This window comes from Eriocheir sinensis, chromosome 3, assembly GCF_024679095.1.
Source record: "Eriocheir sinensis breed Jianghai 21 chromosome 3, ASM2467909v1, whole genome shotgun sequence".
Taxonomy (NCBI): domain Eukaryota; kingdom Metazoa; phylum Arthropoda; class Malacostraca; order Decapoda; family Varunidae; genus Eriocheir; species Eriocheir sinensis.
This window is the reverse complement of record NC_066511.1, coordinates 15818445-15833188: the sequence shown is the minus strand read 5'-3', so window position 1 is coordinate 15833188 and position 14744 is coordinate 15818445. Positions and strand designations below refer to the sequence as shown.

The following is a 14744-nucleotide window of genomic DNA, read 5'->3' as shown; positions in this document are numbered from 1 at the left end:
TGTGTGTGTGTGTGTGTGTGTGTGTGTGTGTGTGTGTGTGTGTGTGTGTGTGTGTGTGTGTGTGTGTGTGTGTGTGTGTGTGTGTGTGTGTGTGTGTGTGTGTGTGTGTGTGTGTGTGTGTGTGTGTGTGTGTGTGTGTGTGTGTGTGTGTGTGTGTGTGTGTGTGTGTGTGTGTGTGTGTGTGTGTGTGTCTGTTTTTTTTGTTACTTAGAGAGAGAGAGAGAGAGAGAGAGAGAGAGAGAGAGAGAGAGAGAGAGAGAGAGAGAGAGAGAGAGAGAGAGAGAGAGAGAGAGAGAGAGAGTCATATCTTACATTACATATTTTAATGCTGAGTCTGGAGAATAGTTGATGCATGTAGCTCCTCCTCCTCCTCCTCCTCCTCCACTTCCTCCTCCTCCTCCTTCTTTACGCTGGACAAATCGGTGTCGTGCAAAATTCGGCCAAAACACCTGCAGGCATTTTCGGCAGTATAACATTCTTCGGCCCTCCCCTTCCCCTTCCCTCACCCCTTCCCCTCTCCGACAGGCAATATTCGTACACTTATATACATTTCCACTCCTCCTCCTCCTCCTCCTCCTCCTCCTCCTCCAGCTCGACAGAGGGGAGGGAGGAAGGGAAGAATGGGAGGAAAATTGAAATACAGCGGAGGGTTGAAGAGAAGAGACGAATTCGCGTATTTGTGGAAGAGATTTTGCATGGAAGGAAAGTAAAGGGAGGAGGAGGAGGAGGAGGAGGAGGAGGAGGAGGAGGAGGAGGAGGAGGAGGAGGAGTAGAAACACGGTGATTTAATGGATTGCATCTTGACGAGAGGGGAGAGAAAGGAGAGGAAAAAGGAGGAGGAGGGAAAGGTGGGGAATGAAGGTAAGGGAGAGGAAGGAGAGGAAGGAGGGAAAGATAAAAAGGAGAGATGGAGAGAAATGAAAGAAGACGAAGTTAGAAGTGGGGAATGATGGAGGAGGAAGAAAAAGGGAGAAGGAGGAAGGGGGAAGATGAGAAAAACAAGGAGAAGGAAGAGAAGGAACAGGAAGAGCAGGGAGAAGAAGAAGAAGAAGAAGAAAAAGAAAGAAAGAAAGAAAGAAAGAGAGAGAGAGAGAGAGAGAGAGAGAGAGAGAGAGAGAGAGAGAGAGAGAGAGAGAGAGAGAGAGAGAGAGAGAGAGAGAGAGAGAGAGAGAGAGAGAGAGAGAGAGAGAGAGAGAGAGAGAGAGAGAGAGAGAGAGAGAGAGAGAGATATCTTTTGTTGAAGTATAGTCTGCTTGTTATTGTTATTGTTGCTGTTGTTGTTGTTGTTGACATAAACATAATGAAGAAGAGAAGAAGAACTGAGATGTCAAAGAAGAAAAAGAATATAAAGAGAAGAAAAAAGGAAAAAAAGAAATAAATGTGGAAAAGAAGATGATTATGATACTGACAAAAAAAAAACATCATTATCATCATCATCTTTTTTTCCCACTTCTCCAGATTTTCTTCTTTTTCTTCCTCTTCTTCCTCTTCCTCCTCCTCCTCATCCTCCTCCTCCTCTGAACGAACTTACTGTCTCTGTGTTTGCTAATTCAGTTCTTGCTCTCCGTCTATAAATATTGTTCTGACTTCTTTCCTTCTTTTACTACTTCACTTTCCCGGCTATTTCTTTGTTTCTTTATCCTTCTTCCACATGACTTTCTTGGGTGGGGGCAGTTCATGATACGAGGTAAGTTTCTCTCTCTCTCTATCTATCTATCTATCTATCTATCTATCTATCCATTCATCTATTTTTCTACGTCTCTGTAACACACACAAACACAAACATACATAATTGATAAGGAAAATATAAGAGAAACAATCTCACACTCCTTTTTCAATGTCGGCTATGACTAAGAATATGAATAAGAGTAAGAAGAAGAAGAAGAAGAGGAACAATGTCACTAACAATAGGAACACATTTTAAGGACAATAATTATTCATCTCTCTAATGTATTTATGAAAGGTGAGAAGGTGAGTCTAGTTTTACCAGTAGGCTACCTTTTGTTTGTAAAGTAAGGACCAGGTACCTCAGAATTAATGCGTCTTATACACTTTGTTTTATTATAACTACCCGCATTTCGCCTCATGATTTTTCTTAATTTTTTTTCCCCCTTTTTTTCAGAGCGTACTTTCTCGCTCTCCCTTCTTATATAAACTTTTGACCTCGCTGAAATAAACTTGAGTGTTTTGTCTTCTTTAATGAGTTTCTATAATTAAACCAAACTTTTGCTGGAATTTCTTCTTCTTATATATTTTTGCAGCTCGGCGACAGCGCGAGTCCAGCCGGCCGGGTATTTATACACTGTTTGAATTGCTTTGGAGTTTTAATAAACGTGAAAAATGCATGAGTGAATGAAAGTGTATCATTGATAGTCTTATGCAAGTTGTGATGGGAACTAAACACTGTCTGTCTGTCTGTCTGTCTGTCTGTCTGTCTCTCTCTCTCATGCTCACAAACACCAAACCTTGTTGTTGTTGTTGCTGTTGTTGTTGTTGTTGTTGTTGTTGTTGCTGTTCCTGTTGTTGTCACTCACCTGAAACAAAAGAAAAGGTTAATTAGAATGAGGTAATAACCACAAGAACAACAACAACAACAATAATAATAATAATAATAATAATAATAATAATAATAATAATAATAATAATAATAATAATAATAATAATAATAATAATAATAATAATAATAATAATAATAATAATAATAATAATAATAATAACAACAGTAATAACAGCAAAAACAATAGGACAACCGATATTTTCATTCTCTTTCATCGTCATTTTAACGTCCTTTTTCAACACAGGAAATAGCGCGTTCGTGACACATAATTATGGCGGCAATTACAACGAAAACATCCGCAATAAAACCGCGTCACAAGCCCAACGCGGCGTCACTCACTTCATAAAGGACGTGCATGATGGAAGCCTTTCGTTCTGTGTCTGTCTGTCTGTTTGTCTGTCTGTCTGTCTGTCTGTGTGTGCCAATTTGTCCGTCTAGTTTTGCCTGTCTCTTTCACCATATCTTTGTCTACATCTGTTTGAATATCATTACCTGTTTGTCTGTTTCCCTATCCACCATCAGCCTATGTTTGTCTGTCTTTTTGTAGTAGTAGTAGTAGTACAAGTTGCAATAAAGCAAACACACACACACACACACACACACACACACACACACACACACACACACACACACACACACATCCACCCTCACCTCCCCCCCACACACACATACACAACCCATCCCCCCACCACCACCCAAAACACACACCTGAGCTCTGAGGCAGGCATAAACAGGTCGCTGCCTCATTCCTGTTAATAGTCATGATGGGAGGTTCATGAGTCTCTTTGGTGCTGATGGAGGAGTGAGAACATCGCTGCTACTCAGGAACGCGACGGAGACCCACTTTGTAGCGTTCTCTCAATAGTGTTGATAGACGTGGTGGTGGTGGTGGTAGTATGAGTGTAGTGGTAGTGATAATGGTTGTGGTGGTAGTAGTGGTAGTAGCAATAGTAGTAGAAACGGTATAGTCGAGTATTAATAATAGTTGTAATAATGTAATAACAACAATAATAACAACTACTACTACTACTACAACAACAACGAAAACAAACAACTACAACAACGAAAACAACAACAACAACAACTAGAATACATTAACCAATCAATACCCAAACCAATACAGGTATCTCCACACAGGTAGCACCCCTCCCTTCCCCTCGACCCCCCAACCCCCACCCTTCACACATCCAACCCTTACCCTGTACCTGCCCCGCACGCTATCTTACTACAATCTCCTTTACCATCAGGGCTTTGTAGTTCCGGGCGTGTATACATTACATTGCATATTTAGATCCGATCAGCGGGCCAGCACGTGGAGACCCTTACCGCCCGCCGACACAATGGGAGCGCCGGATAATGCGTTTCGCCCCAATGATACGTCTGAATGGCTCTATGACTACGAACAAGCGTGGCTGACGAGTCTTCTTAAGCGCGTGTGTTTGACCAGGTCCTTGCTTCCGCCTCCGCCGCCCACCGCCGATCTAGCTCCTGCCCACGCTCCCGACCCCGCTCCCGCTTCCGCCGCCGCCGATAACGCTTCAGAAGTACTTGGTCATCGGTGCCTTTGGGGTTAAACTGTAGCTGGAATTGGTTATCATTGGTTGGCCCGTCCTTTGGGTTATGTGTGTGTGTGTGTGTGTGTATTTGCCTAACTGCCTGAAGATGGTTTATGTAATGGTATGTATGATGGCATGTATGAAGCCATCTGAATATGTATATATATGTACGTGGTTCTTTTTTTCTGAGCTTCTGTCTGATTGTGTATTTGGATTAGTGACTTCAGGCGTTTTATTTTTCTTTCTCTAAATGTGTAAAAAGTTGTTGTTAGTGATTGTACCGTCTAAGGAAGGGAGCTATATGAAAATGTCTATGCATGCGTTACAGACTAGTTCCTTTTTTTCCCTCCAGAGCTCCTGTGGATTGTAGATATTTACCTAACTGACTGCAAATCGTTCTTCCAGAGGTATAAAAAATATTTGTTGTTAGTGATTGTACCGCCTAAGGAAGGGAGTCATATGGAAATGTCTTACGTACGTTACTTGCTGGTTCCTTTTTTTCCACTTTCTTTCAACTTAAAAAAATCCATAGAAACTCTTTGTTCACTTAATAAGACATTGCGGTTGGTTACATGGCTGGCCAGAAGGTTCAAAGCTCAGAATATGTGTCTTTACGGAATATTACACCGCCGCCGATGCTCTCTTTGGAATTTCTGTTAAGCTTTAAAGGATCAATAGCTTACGTTGGCTAGATGGGAAAGTTAGGTTAAGTGCTTAGGCTAAAACGCTCATCAGGGGAGTCATTAAAGCACCTCGCGTTAAAGACTTACCGCTGAGCCTGAGCGTTGTTTAGAAGTTTACAGGTGAAGTCATTAACCCAAGCCATTACAGGTTACAGGTGAGGCCATCATCAACCCAGCCAGTGAAGAAGCTTATATACAGAGGAATGTAATCCTAAACCTAATAACCATGACCCTGTGTGTGTGTGTGTGTGTGTGTGTGTGTGTGTGTGTGTGTGTGTGTGTGTGTGTGTGTGTGTGTGTGTGTGAGTGAGTGTGTGTGTGTGTGTGTGTGTGTGTGTGTGTGTGTGTGTGTGTGTCAAGACCTCTATCAATAATGGTTTGCTGGTATTGTGTGTGGAAATGCCTAAAATAAACTCTCACACAGACAGAGACAAAGCTGACAAACCCAGCCACTGATGAAGCTTACAGAGGAACGCTATCTGAGACCTTTTACCCTCGAGACTCTGAGTGTGTCAAGAACAATATTAATAATGGTTCTGCTGGCATTATGTGTGGAAACGCCTAAAATAAACTAACACACAAACACAGACAAACCCAGCCACTAACGAAGCTTACAGAGGAACGCTATCTGAGACCTGAAATCCACGAGCTTGTGTGTGTGGCAAGACCGCTATCAATTATATGGTTCTTCTGGCATTACGTGTAGAACCTCAACACGTGGAAATAGCTAAAATACACACACACACAAACCTTGTCAGCTGCACGTATATCAAGTTACAGAGGAGCAGCGCCACCTAAGATCAAGTAACCACGAGGCTGTTGTGAGGCAAAGAACTTTATTATATCAACGAACTGGAAACATTTATGATTACACTTACACGACGGCTTGACAAAACTCCTCAACGCCTCGTATCAAGTTGCAACCAGAGTTAAGAGATCTTGCCACTACAAACTATAGAATAATATAATAAATACACAAAGTTTGCATGAACGAGTTACCTGAGAGATTGAATATTTTGCGTTTGATAAAAAAAAAATGGCTATGCGGTTTTGTCTTTAATTCAACAGTGATTCAATACGATATTTCAAGGAGTTTTTCGGTGTTTTTTCGTGTGTCTGTTTGTTCTCTCGACGTACGATATAATAATGTTCCTAAACTCTCCCGTAACATGAGGAGGATTTCTTAACCAAGGCAACAATCCACTTTTATGCAGACCTCACCACTATTACCACCACCACCACCACCACCACCACCTCCCTTCCTTACAAAACAACGCCACATCCTCAATCACACCACACGAGAACACAAAAGCCACACCCTTCACTAATTGCCACATCCTCCACATCACATTTTCCTCTCCTACACCCTCTCTGCTTTTATTCTTTTTTTTTAATTAAGGGTATTGTAAGAAGAGGAAGTGGGTGGGTGAATGGGGAGAGTACAGTTGGGAAGAGGAGACAGTAGGAGTGTATAATTATATGGTAAATGTTCGTTAATTGTTCTGATATACATAGTTGTTTATTGGACATCATATTTGTATACATGGCGTGCTGGGGGAGTGTGTGTTTGTTACATTTGTTTGTGTGTTGAGACCTCCCATATGCATCAACGGCCTTTCACACACCTATAAGACAACACAGCATCCCAGACTCTTCTCTCATTCCACCATAATGATAACCAACACCCCTCCTTTCCTTGTCTAACTCCTTCTCCACTGTCACATCTTTACCTTCATCTCCCTCCCTCTCTCGCCACCACATCTCCCTTTTATGAACACAACGTCACATCTCTAACCTTGGACCGAATAACCACGAGGCTCTGTGTGTGTGTGTGTGTGTGTGTGTGTGTGTGTGTGTGTGTGTGTGTGTGTGTGTGTGTGTGTGTGTGTGTGAAGACCTCTATCAATAATGGCTGTGCTGGTATTATGCGCAACACACCTCTTTTAGCAGCAGTGATTAGCGACCTTTTTTTTCAATATATTTATTTTTGCCCTTGAGCTGCTTCCTTTACGCTGAAAGAAAAGGACGCCACACCTTTGCCACAGCATTTTTTTTTTAGTTCTTGGGCTTCACCTTGTTTCCTCTCTCTCTCAGCCTCTGCATCTCTTTCACAGCATCCTCCACTTTATCTTACCCCCCCCCCACCCCACCCCCGCCAGGTCATAGTCCAATCCACATGACGCCACCCTTCGTTGCTGCCTCCTCCTCCTCCTCCTCCTCCTCCTCTTCCGTCCGTCCGGGTGTGATGCGAGGAACAAGTGAATAATGAGAGTGTAATTAGGAGCAAATGACAGGATGGAAGGGATGCATGAGGAGAGACGAGATGAGGTCTGTGTGTGTGTGTGTGTGTGTGTGTGTGTGTGTGTGTGTGTGTGAAGCCCTATATCATGATCCCTGTAAAAGAGAGCGAGATGGAAACACACACACACACACACACACACACACACGCACACAAGGTTGGCCCTCACCAGCTGCAGGTGGTTGAATCCCCCAAACTACTTGGAGTTACCTTGGACAGCAAGCTAAGCAGGGGCAAGCACGTCACCACCATCATCAGGGCGGCTTCCTACAAACTTTTCATGTTGAGGCGCATCAGAGCACTGGGAGCCCCTTACAGGACGCTCAAGGACCAGTGCACCACCTTCATCCTCCCCAGACTCCTCTACGCCTCTCCTGCTTGGGCTTCCTCCATCAGCAAGACCCAGCAGCGCCAACTCGAGAGAGTGCAGAAGCGGGTTTACAGACAGATTCCGGGCAGTTCTTACACCAACTACGAAAACGCACTCACCCAGCTAAATCTCCCCGCCCTTCAGGACCGATACCACATAAAACTAACCAAATTCGGCAAGTCCCTCCTCCGCAACCCCCGCCATAGAGACCTATTCCCAACCGCCCTCTCTCCCCCTACAAGACGCACAAGACACCACAATATTCTCGTCCGCAGATACCGGTTTATCACTTGTAAAGGCCATAAATACCTCCATGATCACATGACCCCTCCACCCCAACAAACACACACACACACACACACACACACACACACACACCACCCTTCCACACTTCCCCCCTTAATCATCACATAAATCTCATTGTATTTTGTGTATTTTCAGCCTTATGGATGCCAACAAATGATTAACCATTTATTATTATTATCATTACTATTATTATTATTATTATTATTATTATTATTATTATTATTATTATTATTATTATTATTATTACACACACACACACCAAAAAAAAAAAGGAAGAGAGGGCGCGGCTGGCATACAGAGACAAAAAAAAAGAAAGCGAACGTAAAAAAAAAACACCCGCAGACAAAAACACGGACGATCTTCTGTTATATCCGGTGTTTGTGAATGATAATGAAAACCGGCCTCTCGTCATTGTCATCGTTCCGCGCCACACCACTCACTCCCTCGACAAACATGGAACCAATTAAAGTTACAGTTCTAGAAAGAAGGGGAAGAAAACTACCTAGCGACACACACACACACACACACACACACACACACACACACACACACACGCACGCGCCCAGACACGTAGAATCATGTTTAGAAACGAATAAAACAAGTAGGAGAGGGTTACGTTTCTCATCCCAAAAATCAGTATCGTATATCGTCGGAGCTCGAGGTTATTTAGTGATAATAAGAAGGTCAAGAAAAAAATGAGAAGAAGAAAAAGAAGAAGAAAAAAAGAAGCAACAATTATGATAACTATACTAATATGAGAACGAAGATGTGAAGACGGAAGAGAAAGAGAAGAATAAGGAGATGAAAAATTAACAGAACACAGATCGACCCCCACCACCACCATCACCACCACCATCACCACCACCACCACCCCCATCCCCCCACAACTTCCACCCCCTCCCCACCACCACATACCACCCCCCTCCCCCCACAACTTCCACCCCCTCCCCACCACCACCCTCCAGGAACCAAATGACGTGGAAAATGAGGCTGATCTCATTAACAGTAATTAGGCAAAGACAGACTGTAATTTGCACACCTCTTTAACCTCCTCCTCCTCCTCCTCCTCCTCCTTCTCCTCCTCCTCCTCCTCTCTATTTTAAGTACAGTTAACGGAAGGAGGAGGAAGAGGAAGAAAAGTGAAGAGAGAGAGAGAGAGAGAGAGAGAGAGAGAGAGAGAGAGAGAGAGAGAGAGAGAGATCTCAATTACCTTCGTCCTAATTAAGTTTGTGACTCCTCCCTCATTAACCTGTGGCATTGTTATTTCTCTCTCTCTCTCTCTCTCTCTCTCTCTCTCTCTCTCTCTCTCTCACTGCGAAAGAGATAGGGGTGTGTGTGTGTGTGTGTGTGTGTGTGTGTGTGTGTGTGTGTGTGTGTGTGTGTGTGTGTGTGTGTGTGTGTGTGTGTGTGTGTGAAAACCGAAGCTGAAACAAAAAAAGAGCAACATATAAGAGAAAGAAGAACGCAAATAAAGACAACAAACAATCAAAGAAACAAATAACACTTAAAACAATTAATACAACAACAAGACAAAATAATGAAATAAGTGAAGAAGAAAAAAACAATGACCAAATCCCTCCCCCCAAAAAAAAAAACAGGAAAAAGAAAACAAATAACAGACGAGCGATAAATTTCCGGAAATGACTCCCGAACATGTTGCTTCATTTTTATTGCGAAACGAAAAGGAAAATAAAAATAAAAAAAGAACTTGTTTACGACGCAGAACGAGGCGAGAGAGAGAGAGAGAGAGAGAGAGAGAGAGAGAGAGAGAGAGAGAGAGAGAGAGAGAGAGAGAGAGAGAGAGAGAGAGAGAGAGAAGGAAAGGGAGAAGGAAAGGGAGGAATGGAGATAGGGAGAGGAAGAGAGAGGGAAGAATGGGAGGGAATAATCAGTGCTGGGAGGAAGGATGGAGAGGTTAAAAATAGATGAAGGAAGGGAGAAAACGAGGAAGAGAAACAAAATATAAAGAAAACGAAGGAAAAATTACGAGACAACATAAAGGCAATCATGCATTATAAATAGACGTGAGAGAGAGAGAGAGAGAGAGAGAGAGAGAGAGAGAGAGAGAGAGAGAGAGAGAGAGAGAGAGAGAGAGAGAGAGAGAGAGAGAGAGAGACATTCCCTTCCATTGCCCTCCATTAGAAAGCAGAAAATAACAGTAGTACGCAATATGGAGAAAGTATGAGGAAGGGAAGGGAAGGAGGGGAGAAAGAGGGGAAGGAAGAGAATGGGAAGAAGGGGAAGAGCGGAGAGGGGGAAAAGGAGAAGGAAAAAAAATAGAGGCTAATAAGTGGAGGAAACAAAGAGAAAACAGATAGAGAGAGAGAGAGAGAGAGAGAGAGAGAGAGAGAGAGAGAGAGAGAGAGAGAGAGAGAGAGAGATCGACAAAGACTGGGTGGGTAGAATATAAAAAAAGCAAGGAAAGAGGGGAGGGAGGGAGGGAAAGAAGGAAGGAGGGGAAGAAGGGAGGGAAGGAGGGAGGAATGGAGAGAGGGGGGGCGAAATGGAGAAACGGAGAGTTCATTACCCTTCCGCCTGTGTGTGTGTGCGTGTGTGTGTGTGTGTGTGTGTGTGTGTGTGTGTGTGTGTGTGTGTGTGTGTGTGTTAGTTCTATCTCTCTCTCTCTCTCTCTCTCTCTCTCTCTCTCTCTCTCTCTCTCTCTCTAATCTTACTTGGGTGTGTGTGGAGCCACTCAAATTACACACAGCTGGCTACCCAACGTACACACACACACACACACACACACACACACACACACACACACACACACACACACACACACACGCACACACACACACACACACACACACACACACACACACACTCACACACTTCCATTCCAACAGCAAGGTTTAAGCATTTTCGTAACAGAGTTAAGAAAACATTATTATACCAGAAGCCCTTTCCCGCCTCAAGCTTATTCTTATGTAACTACTACTACTACTACTACTACTACTACTACTACTACTACTACTACTACTACTACTATGCTATTTGCCTTTCCTCTTAACAGTTCAATGCCCCCCACCAGTCCCCGCTAACCGCTAACCCGCTATAACTTCCCGTCTATTTCTACTTATAATTACATGCTTATTACCGTCAGAAGTCTTCATTAACACTTGTCCTCGCTATTCAGGATGTTTGCCTTTTCGCTTTCAAGTGTTTGGTATCTTTCCACTCGTTTATCGTTATTATCATTGCTATTTTCATTATTATCATCATTCGAGTACTATCATTAATAACCTTTAAGATATCTAGTACAAAAAAGTCAGTTGAAATAGTACCAGAAACGGCAAACAAGAACACACACACACACACACACACACACACACACACACACACACACAAACACAGTATTATAAGCACCGGAGAGAGAGAGAGAGAGAGAGAGACAGAGAGAAAGGAACGTAACTCATCACTTGTCAGAATACAATGAGAAATAATGATATAATAAGTCTCTCCCAACACCCCTCTCTCTCTCTCTCTCTCTCTCTCTCTCTCTCTCTCTCTCTCTCTCTCTCTCTCTCTCTCTCTCTCTCTCTCATTCCCCTCATCAGCTTCCAGAGTCATTTTCTCCTATCATAATAAACCTTCATAGTCCTCTCCTCCTCCTTCCTCCTCCTCTTCCTCCTCCTCCTCCTCCCTCCCCTCCTCCTAATCCTCCCCATATCTCCTTTCTCCTCATTTGCTCCTCCTCCCACATCCACATTTCGTCCCCTCAGCCTCTATGACCCTTTCTCTCACTCTCTCTCTCTCTCTCTCTCTCTCTCTCTCTCTCTCTCTAATGCCAACAGACGGTTGATGCTGCGATGGAGGAGGAGGAGGAGGAGGAGGAGGCGTAGTTGATGCTGGGATTGGAGGAGGAGGAGAAGGAGGAGGGGGAGGAGAGAGAGAGAGAGAGAGAGAGAGAGAGAGAGAGAGAGAGAGAGAGAGAGAGAGAGAGAGAGAGAGAGAGAGAGAGAGAGAGAGAGAGAGAGAGAGGAAAGGGGTTCAGTATCCCGCCTTTTCAGATTAGATTCATTCTTGCAATAACAAGGACGAGAGAGAGAGAGAGAGAGAGAGAGAGAGAGAGAGAGAGAGAGAGAGAGAGAGAGAGAGAGAGAGAGAGAGAGAGAGAGAGATGCGGTAATAAAGAAGCTGAGGGGAGGTGAAAGTGCAATGGAGTAAAGGAGAGAAGAATGAGATTAGGAGATTGAGATAAGGGGAGAGGAACAGGGAAGGGGGGAAGAAGTGAATGTTAAGGAGTTATAGGAAGAAAGGAGAAGAAGGAAAGCCAGACGAATAGAGGAATTAGAACATAAGGGGAAAAAACGAAGGTGACAGGAAGAAAATATAGGGACAAGGAGGAAAAACGAAGGTGACAGGAAGGAAAATAGGGAAAAGGAGGAAAAAACGAAGGTGACAGGCAGGAAAATGGGTAAACGGAGGAAGAAACGAAGGTGACAGGAAGAAAATATAGAGAAAAGGAGGAAAAACGAAGGTAACAGGAAGAAAATATTGGGAAAAGGAAGAAAAAACGAAGGTGACAGGAAGAAAATATAGGGACAAGGAGGAAAAACGAAGGTGACAGGAAGGAAAATAGGGAAAAGGAGGAAAAAACGAAGGTGACAGGAAGGAAAATAGGGAAAAGGAGGAAAAAACGGTGATAGGAAGGAAAATAGGGAAAAGGAGGAAAAAACGAAGGTGACAGGAAGGAAAATAGGGAAAAGGAGGAAAAAACGAAGGTGACGAAGAAAATTTAGGGAAAGGAAGGAAAAAACGAGTGACAAAGAAAAATACAGGGTAAAAGAAGGAAAAACGAAGGTGACAGGAAGAAAATAAACAGGAAAAGTAAAAGAGGTAAAAAATAGTGACGGAGAGACAAGGAATAAATGGAGGAGATGAGATAATGTTGGAAAGGGAGTGTTTAGAAAAATACTAAGAAAAAAAATTAAAATAGCTGACAAAGAAAATAAAAGGAAAAAGGGAAAGAAGGAATAATGAGTGACGGAAAAAGAAAAGGAATAAATGGCGAAGATGAGATACGACTGGGAGAGAAATGTAAAGAAAATAAAACAATAAAAAAATCTATAAAACAAAAAAACAAATATATAGTACATTCATTAATATTTGTATAGGACCCTTTTTCATTAGTACGTCTGTTACTATACTTATCTTAACCATAATTATGTTGAAAAGAGGTGGAAGCAGACGCGCACGCACAAAAAAAAGAAAAAAAGACACCCCACACACAAACACAAACAAACACAAACAAACAAAGGGATCCACGCAAAAACAAAACGACAGACATCACACAGACAGACTTTGCACAATATCATATTTCCTTCTTCTTTTTCCTTGTGTGTGTGTGTGTGTGTGTGTGTTTCCGAAAGCCCGTTCGTACCACTCGTAATAGTAATATATAATGGTTCCCTGTTATTCACACACTACATTTTGATGAACACACAAGACGTCCATGCAACGACCGGTCTTCATCCACTGCTCTGATCAATCGTGAATTTTTCTGTGTTCCTTTTTTTTGTAGTGGTGGCTGTGGTCTATCACTCACTCTCCCTCGTTTTCCTTTCTCCACTCCATTCCCTCCTCTATCCTCGCATCTTTCATCTCTCTCTCGTTTCTTCATCTCCTATCTTCTCTCAGTTCCCTCCTCCAATCTTCCTCACTCTCTTCCTCTCTCTCATAAAGTCATGCAGGTCCCGATCATATTCCGTCACTCGTCCACGCTTGGTTAGCACGCGAAGACGGTAAATGACGCAGCAAGCAGGTAGAGGAGGAGGCAGTGCTTTAGTAGTGGTGGTGGTGGTGAGGGTAAGAAGGGGAAGGGGTGAGTCTGCTTCAGGGCATACTAGTCGCTGCATTAATTTGACAGGAAGACACACACACTCTCTGAAGATTTAACGCTGAAGTGACTGACTGAGTGAACGCGTGATGGGAGAAAATAAGAGAGAGAATGATGAGAGAGTATGTGCGAAGAGAAGTACAAGAAGAAAGAAGAAATAAAAGGCCAAAAAGATCCAGAACGAGAGAGAAAATCAGAAATACGATGAGAAAAAAAGAGAAGGAGGAGGAGGAAGGAAAGAAGTATGTGTGAAAGAGATGCAAGAAGAAGAAAAGAAAATGAACAAGAACAAGTACAGGAAAAAAATAAGATAAATTGAAGAAGGAATGTACTATGGAGGAAAAAAGGCGAAAAACTGGAAAAGATGAAGCGGAAAGATAAAAAAACTGAATAAAAAAAGAAAAACTGCAGACAGGGAAGTATTGAATTTCTCCTTCATTTCCTATAACAAAATAAACAGGAATCAAAATTTAGGAGGAGGATATAAAGAACAGTACAAGCAAAGAAAAAATAGTGATTACAGGAAGGCACCGTTTTCTTCTTCACTTCCTTCATCTATCGCAAAAGAACACAATCGGGAACAAAGAGAAAAAATAGCATAATAATAATAAAACACAGGAAATCATAAAAGAGAGGAAAATGAGCAAGGGAAAAGAAAGAGACCTCACCTCCATTTCCTGCACCGCTTAAGAGGAGGAAGAGCAAAACAAAAGAGGAAAAAGGAAAAAAACATTACACTATTGTTTTACAGCAAAGACAGTTCAAGGGCAAAAAAAAATAATACAATAATGAAAAAAAAAAAGCCCGCTAGTAGGAAAAGAACAAAAGGAATGCAATCCCCATTTCCTAGGCCGTTTAAGAGGAACAGTAAGCACAAAAAAGGAACAAAGAAAACACAATGACACAAGATACTAGGAAAAAGAAGAAAAGGTATGCACTCACTTCATTTCCTACGCCGCTTATGAGAATGAGAACGAGAAATATAAAAGGAGAGAGAAGGATGATAGTGGGAAAAAAGAACAACAAGAATACAACATAATTTCCGGCAAGACTTAAGAGAACAAGAACAATAAAAAAGAAAAGAAAAATATAGTAAAAAGAAGAAAAACAGGAATGCAACAACTTCATTTTCTT

At 42.5% G+C, this 14744-nt stretch overlaps 1 long non-coding RNA gene across 4 annotated transcripts in view; it reads right to left on the bottom strand.

The window, feature by feature from the left end:
* Positions 1–14744, bottom strand: part of LOC127005725 (uncharacterized) — a 155573-nt gene that overhangs the window by 39873 nt on the left and 100956 nt on the right. The window contains exon 3 of one of the 4 annotated variants that reach the window (XR_007758882.1): positions 2463–2534. The exons of the other annotated variants lie outside the window; for them this stretch is intronic. This is a non-coding gene — a long non-coding RNA (uncharacterized LOC127005725). Of the gene's footprint in view, positions 1–2462; positions 2535–14744 lie in introns of those variants that run through there. 4 annotated transcript variants of the gene reach the window in all.